The sequence below is a fragment of the Triticum aestivum genome, chromosome 3B (genome assembly GCF_018294505.1).
Source record: "Triticum aestivum cultivar Chinese Spring chromosome 3B, IWGSC CS RefSeq v2.1, whole genome shotgun sequence".
Lineage (NCBI taxonomy): Eukaryota > Viridiplantae > Streptophyta > Magnoliopsida > Poales > Poaceae > Triticum > Triticum aestivum.
The window spans coordinates 482,431,808-482,440,135 of record NC_057801.1 but is presented as its reverse complement, the minus strand read 5'-3'; the positions used below and the strand labels follow the sequence as shown (position 1 = coordinate 482,440,135).

Sequence of the window (8,328 nt, the reverse complement as noted above, 5' to 3'; positions counted from 1 at the left end):
GAGGTAGGAGGAAGAGAGAGATGAGAGGTCATTTGTGGCGGAGAGTTATGGTGGAGAGGGACATCAATGAGGAGAGAAGAGAGGTAGGAGGAAGAGAAAAGAAGGGCAACAATGGTGGAGAGGGGAGAGGGAAAAGGAGGGGGAGAGAGGTCAAAGTGGGGGAGGAGGGGAGGGGGTGAAAAGGTGGTACCAGCCACAACTAGCAGTAGCACTGCTTCCCAGAAAGCGTTGTTGCTATGGTATTAGTAGTAGCGCTTTTCAGAAAAAGTGCTACTACTAAGAGGGGCCCATTAGTAGTAGCGGTGCTGCAAAATAAAGCGCTACTGCTAAACTCTTAGTAGTAGCGCTGGAATTTGGACAATGCTGCTACTACAACTATCGTCGGTGTCCTCATCTGGTCCCACATAGTAGTAGCGCCTTTTTGTTTTTCGGCACTACTGCTAAGGAGTTACTAGTAGCGCTGCCCAAGAACAACGATATTGCTAACTAGCAGCAACAGTTGCTATTTTCAAGCGCTACTACTGAGGTCCTGCCTATAAGCATTTCCCTAGTAGTTAATGCGACAAATTTAGTTACGAGATGATGTATTATGGTACAAGTAAAGAGACTTGTCGGTAACGATATTGAACTAGGTATGAAGATACCGACGACCGAATCTCGGGCAAGTAACTTACCTAGACAAAGGGAATTATGTATGTTGTCATAACGGTTCGACCGATAAATAATTTATAGAATATGTAGAAACCAATATGGGCATCCAGGTTCCGCTATTGGTAATTGACCAGATAGGTGTCTCGGTCATGTCTACATAGTTCTCGACCCTGTAGGGTCCGCACGCTTAACGTTCATTGACGATATAGTGTTATATGAGTTATGTGATTTGGTGATCGAATGTTGTTCGGAGTCCCGGATGAGATCACAAATAGGACGAGGGGCTCCAGAATGGTCTGGAGGTAAAGATTGATATACAGGACGATGATATTTGGACGCCGGAAGAGTTTCAGGGGTACAGGATAGTCATCGGATCGCCGAAAGGGGTTCCGGGAAGCCCCGGGAGGTTAATGGGCCTTATGGGCCATAAGGGGGGAATACACCAACCCACAAGGGGCTGGCGTGCTCCTTCCCTTGGCCGTCGGCCCTATGGATGGAAAGGAGGGAGGGCTAGCCCCTCTTTCCTTCCCTCCACCTAGGAGGAAGGAAAGGGGGGCACCTCCTCCTGCCTCCCTCCCGCAGGCATACAAGGAGGGGGGAGGGCTAGAGGGCAGGATCCCAAGGGGGCCGGCCGGCCACCCTTGGAGCGCCTCCTGGCTGCCTCCCCTCCCCCACTATATATATGAGGGAGGGGGTGCCACACAACACCCACGACAACCTCTTAGCCGTGTGCGGTGCCCCTCTCCACAATTTCGTCCCTCGGTCATATTTTCAGAGTGCTAAGGCGAAACCCAACGGAGATAGCATCATCACCGGCGTCACCACGCCATCATGCTGCTAGAACTCATCCACTACTTCGCCCGTCTTGCTGGATCAAGAAGGTGAGGACGTCATCGAGTTGAACGTGTGCTGAACGCTGAGGTGTCGTACGTTCGGTACTTGACCGGTTGGATCGCGAAGAAGTTCGACTACATCAACCGCGTTAATAAACGCTTCCGCTTACGGTCTATGAGGGTACGTAGACACACTCTCCCCTCTCGTTGCTATGCATCTCCATGAATAGATCTTGCGTGTGCGTAGATTTTTTTTGTTTCCAATGCAACATTTTGCAACACGACGTGCTATTTATGTTTGATAAAGCCATGGTCTACTGTTGTAGAACATCACGGTTAATTCTGATTCTTCCATCGATATGATTCATAGCATTTGGAAAGTCTCCAATTTTTGCTATGGCAAATTTAGCTTTTCATTATATCTGATGTTCAAATCCATATATACCAGGACAACACATTTTGTGTAACATACCATGGCAAATTTTTTCCTTCAAAATGACAGGACAAACTCTTTTATTGTAGATTGTGGGAATTTTTTTTGTCTCTTGCAACATGGCAACTTTTTTATGGGACCATGGCAATTTAAGTTCACGGAACATGGCAATTGTAGTTTATGGATCATTGTAATTACTTTTATGGAAAGACCTCCATTGCTAATATCATGATGCTAAGTTTGTTGCGAAATCTATACCTACTAATAAAGAGATTAGTGCTTCTGTTCGTCCATCCTAAAATTACCCCTGAAATTACCATAAATTACCCACTATACCACCCATAAATGAAGAAAATGATTCGATTTTTTCTTTCAAAAAGTCGTCGTCGGGTTTGGTTCTTTTACCATGATACCCTCAAATATCACAAGCAAACGAGTACAGTTGTGGCTAAGGCCTCACTCTTCCACCCCAAGACCCTAGTTTGATCCCGGGTTTTACCCTTTTTCTCTCCCTTTTCTCTCTGATTTGCAAGCATGCACTTCCTCCTCCCCCGCACATGTTCATGGGTCGGCCCATGTGTGCGGCATGACGCCACCTATTTTATCATTTCATTTTTTTTCTCATTTCTATTCTTTCCTTATTTAAATGAATTTGGGTTTTCCAAAATTTCCATATTTAAAAAGTTCAAGTTTTCAATTTTTTTTGAGAAATCCTAAAATGTTTGTAAATTAAAAAAATATTGGGAAATCATAAAATGTTCACGGATATAAAAAATCATGGTGATTTTTAAAAACTGTTCGCATATTATAAGAAATTAACGATTTTGAAAAACATTGGGGAAATAAGAAAATGTTGATTTAAAAAGATGATCACGTAAACAAAACATATCGGTGAATTTGAAAAATATCCAAGAATTTATAGAAAATGTTCACAAAAATTCAAAAAAAATTGTGAGTTTCAAAACTTGTTCCCCAATTTCAATAAAACTTCATCAATTCAAAAAATAATCGCCGAGTCAAAAAATGTTCATGAATTCGAAAACTATTCATGCATTTCAAAAAAATGCCATCTAAACAAAACTAATGTTTGTGAATTCAAAAGGTAAGTTCATAGCCTTGGGATTTATCACGTCGAATGTAAGTGGCAACATGGTGGGCCCTTGTGTTAAAATAGAAGACACTCATATGTTGGAGTATTGAGCCATACTTATTTGGCTATGGCGCAATATTTTTAGCTCCCGCTCCAACGTATGGGCATGTTTCCTAGTAATTTATCATGTGAACTATGAGGTGGAACACAGGACAGAGTGGTGCCAATCCAACGGCACATCCGTCCCATGTTTCTTATTTCCCAGAAAGTTCTCATACGGGGCCGCGATGCATCCGTTGGAGGATGGTGCTTTTGGTCTGCTAAAATCCGCTCAACTACTGGTTAACTTTTAACAAATTCTTTTGTATACGTACGAGCGATCATTTTCTGTGTGGATGGATCAGTTCATAGCCAGGTCCAGCTTCGTTGGTTGCAGTAGCATTTGTAGCTGAAGCTTACTCAGCGATGGAGTATCATAGTTTACTGCTAGGATTTAGATTGTGCATAGATCATCGGAGCAGTTGTACGGCATTGTTCAAGAACGGTAAGGGTGCAATCTCCGACTGACAGACTGAGGCTGGGATGCTTTGTGTAAATGATCTTATGCATACAAAAAATAGAATAACAACCTGCTAAAAAGATATAGGAAAACAAAACAGAAAGGAGTAAATTTCTTATATTCTATTCTTTTACATGGAAATGCTTTGTTGTTGGGGACAAGCTCCCAGTCCCAGCCATATTGTTCGCGAATATAAAGCAAAAACTCTGACTATTCAATATGACCAGTCATACTGCTTATTCATAAGTATTTAATACTACTATTCATCTTGCATGCGCCGACACCAAAGAACTCATTCCACCCGGCAATCTCTTTGTACGCAAGAACATTCCTACTTCATCCTTCTGTAGATTTTATGCAAAAAGGATTTCAACACTGCTTGCACAGCTTCATTCGGTTGTGCTTCGATGTCTGATATCAGCTTTTCGTAAATCTCCCTTTCATACTCAGAGAACACCACCTGGAAGCAATGAAAAAAGGCATGTCACACTCACACATGCTTGCATTGAAAATGAATTTATTAATCTTAGACAATTATGCAATGAACTAGACATGTCACACTCATGTTGAGCAAAGAAGGAAACCTCCAGATTGAGCTCTTTATACAGCGCCTTCACTTTTGCAACACAAGCAGGATCTGATTTCCCATAATTTTCCTGTGCATGACACAGGCATTAAGATAGTGTTCCTGGAAAAAGAAATTGTGCGCTTCACAATATTATAGAATGACCCAATTCATGTGCCTTACAAATAAGATGTCTTTTTGCCTCTCATCGACCCGCACTAGTGCTTGAACAAACAGCCAAGAGCACTTGAAGTCTTCGATATCGGTTCCAATCTGAAACAGGATGATTTCAGAAATCAAATGCAACTTTTTTCTTTTCTTTTGACAGTAATAGAGGAAGTGAATCAACTTACCTTGCCCATAACTTCTGGATCACCAAAACAGTCGAGATAATCGTCCTGAAAGGAGAATCTGGCGATTATACCACTTTCGAGAACATAAATACCGAAAAGAAAGTATGTCTTAAAGTGACAAGATAAATGTACTATGAAAAGTATCACCTGAATTTGGAAGTAAATACCCATTTCAACTAGGATATGCTTCACTTGAACATAATCATCCAAACTCCCACCGGACAACAGCAGTGCACAACCGACCTTTGCAATAGGTTAAAGGAATTTTACTGCAGGTGAATCATAACTAGTGTTGCCAGAAGATGTAAAATGAGCATTTCTTATTTACCGGCAAATAGAATGAATAGTAAGCTGTTTTGTATTCTACAATGCGCCTGTAACTGCATAGAAATGAAAACATGCCCCATTAGCACGAAAAAGAATAAACTACATAATGAAAAATCATTGTTCTCAAGGTACTAAGCATGGACAATATAGCATCGTCGAAGTTCATAATCAGGTGGCAATGGCATACACATCTACAGTGTATTTGCTCAGATCTTTCTGTCCTTCACTTGTTGTAATTTGGTCTAACAACTCGCCAGAAGTCGTCTTAAAGTCGACCTAGATGAGCAGTAACAGAATTAAGCTCCTGCAACAGAAAAGGACATAGAATGGGACTTTTTTTGGATATAATTACCTCATTGAAAATCTAGGAGATCAACATAGTAAGGTTTCCCATGAAAATAACGCTTGAAGATCCGTGATATTTGGCTGCGCAGGACAAGTCCATCATTTATAGCAATGAGGCCAACCTGCTCAAGGGGAAAAAGCCACTAGCAAACGGTAATAAATCATGAAAGTCAACTAAAGAACTAAACCCAAATAATGATGCAGTAGTTTCTTCTGCTAAACAAATACTAATATTAATCTGTCTATTTACATAAGGAAGTCAATACCACGATGGTATCTGCTATCTAGCTAGTGACCTACTTCCTCCTGTGATATTGGAGTCGAGTCATGACTATTTATATTTACTCAAGTCTTGAATTAGTTAAAGTATTCCCTCTGTAAACTAATATAAGATCTTTTAGACCACTACTTTAGTGATCTAAAAGATCTTTTTTTAAACTTTGGCGACCTTTATTAAACAATAACCATGTCTGTTAAGAGAGAGGATATTAAGAAATCAGGGGGGGGCGGGGGGTGCTCCCGCCACTCCCCAGTATGTTTCCCCCTGTAACTTGCTCGAGCAAGACAATGCGCAGCGGGATTGCTTTCCCGAGCACAGTGCTCTATCGTCGCCCTGACAAAAGAATTCATCAACTTTCAACAGTCATCTGTAACCACCGCTGCGGAAGCACGGTACTCTGACGGGTCCAGTATAGCTTGAACAATCTCCAAAGGATCACATTCGATGGCAACAGAGAAAATCCCTATATCATCAGCTAGACACAAGCCTTATAATAACGCTTGCGCTTCCATTGTGGCGGCATCCATGGCGTGTATCTTGTACGAGCAGGAAGCAGCAATAAACGCCCCTGTACAGTCTCGCATCAATGCACCAGCAGCACCTGAACCAGCGTCAGGGTGATAGCTAGCATCCACGTTTAGTTTAATCACTCAGGTAGCCGGTCTGACCCATCACATAGATCGCGTTGGTACCTTCAGTTTGGTAGCCAGGGTATTAGCTACTATACCTCTAATGCTCATGGCTGATCGAGCTGCTGAACCGCAGGTTTCCTTGTGAGAAATTTTCCGTCAATCCACCATAAGTACCATCCAGCCACCATAATCATCTCAATTCCATTAGCATTTGGGATATTGCCTCCAGAGATTTCAGCACACAACAGACGTTCCAAAATGGCTGAAGCAGAACGCTCATGGGTCGCTGCAGCTTTCGCACTGATTTTGCTCTGTCACAAAAGAATAACATATGCCGAAGATCTTCTGGATCAGTACGGCACACAGGACAAATAACTGGAGTGTTCATATGACGATCGGATAAAGTACAGTAGCACGGTGCCACGGTACAATCCCATGCAGCACTCTCCAGTTAAAAACATGCACCTTTTGGAGGGACTGTTTTCTCCCAAATTGTTATATTAGTTTACAGAGGGAGTACAGCACAAGATCTTGTACAAGAACATTTAGACATATCCAGACAAAGCAAAGAGGTACTTGACAAACCTCTGGAAGCCTATACCAACATGGTTTTCCTCGCCTAGTTTGGGAGTTATCCATAATATCATCAAGAATGAGGAAATAAGCCTGAAGCTGCACATTACCCCGAAGAACAAGCATGAGAATTACACCTGGTTGCATAATACTCAAATCACGAAATGACCGAAGCACCGATGGTGATAGTAATACCCATTCAATGCCCCAGCCAAGAATGCAAGCAAGGAACTCTTCCTCCTCGCTCGGTTCAGATCCTGCTTTCAACAATTTGTAGCTCAGCAGCCAAGCCGCGGTTGAGCTTTCCTGAACATGGGCAAAATCCAAGTCATTAGTTTGTGTTGAAATATACAGTATTACCCGGGTCTCTCCATCGATTTGGACTCGTCAAGCAACCGATTGGAGCATGAATTTATTTAATGGTTTGACGGCCAAAAACGGTGTGCCCTGGTGTGCCCCTCTTGTGTCAAAACGCAAATGTCTGCTCACCACCAAGCACGTTGTAGTCCAACATCTGCTCGGGAAAAAGGATAATGGAATTTTTAAGTACGATTAACCGTCACTGATGGAGAGGGAAGAAAAAAAATAGAGTATTGAAGAGAGGTAGAAGCACTGACGGCGTCGATCCATCGGAGGGCGTCGTCGTTGAAGTCGAAGGAGTCGTCCCGGAGAAGCTCGGCCTCGAGGGTCTCGTACACGCGCCGGAACGTCGCCGCCGTCGTGCCCGTGCTCGCTTCGCCCTGCGCCGCCGCGGCCATGGGTGCGTGTGTGGCGGCCGGCGGGTGTGTACCGATCTTGATTTATCCGGTTTTTACTTATTTCCGCGGGGACCAGGGATGTTGCGCCGGTTTCAGAGAGGACCCGGGTGTGACGCGCGTCCTGCGGCACGGCACTCGGCACGTCGCGCCGCGCGTCTTGTTTTTGCTCTCCGTCTCCGGTGGTCTGTTTTTTTCTGCTCGGCCTTTATTTTTTAAAATTGTTTGAATTGCTTACCACATGGACATGTGCCACATGGTAAGCAATCCAGAGACCCGCAAGGCCATAACTAAGAGCGTGATCGGAAATGCTCCAGCTCCTCTGAATCCTCGACTCCCGCTCATTCACCAGAAATACTGCTCCTTGTAGAAAATAACGTTAGTAAAAGATGCAGCTATGCTCCCTATTCATGTGGAGCTGGGCGGGAAAATAGGAACGAGCGAGTTGGGCGTGGCCAGGTGAACCGTTTTTCACTTGGCGGTGACAGTTTCTTCGCAAATCTTATCAACTCCGTGATTTAAGGATCTGAGATTTCAGAAAAAGCTGCTTCGCGTAGTGGCATCGCAACCGGCTCCACTCCGCACTTTCTGCTCCACGGAGTTTGCCTGTTCGGCGTTGCTCCACCAACTCCTGTACGAAGCGGAGGAGCGAAGAGTGATAGATTATGGATGGGATTAGGTCCATATAAGACAATAATTCTTTGTTAATCTCTAAGGCCTATGAATGTGCATGGTAAGTGGTGGGAAGTGTAGTACCATATCGCTATAGTAAGAAGAGTGAGACCTCATTATAAAGGCTGCTCTACCACTTGCTATTAGGAACTTGGAAATAAGAGTTGTACACGTGCGCTCCTCCACCTCCGCCGCTCGCCTCGCCTCGTTTCGTCTCGACGCGTGCGCGCGTCGCAGGTTGCGGGAATGAGCCGAGCCGA

The 8,328-nt window shown here is 43.7% G+C and overlaps 1 pseudogene; it reads right to left on the bottom strand.

Moving 5' to 3' along the window:
* Window positions 1-3,665: 3,665 nt before the first annotated feature.
* LOC123070486 (farnesyl pyrophosphate synthase-like) lies at window positions 3,666-7,484 on the bottom strand (annotated as a pseudogene).
* Window positions 7,485-8,328: the final 844 nt, after the last annotated feature.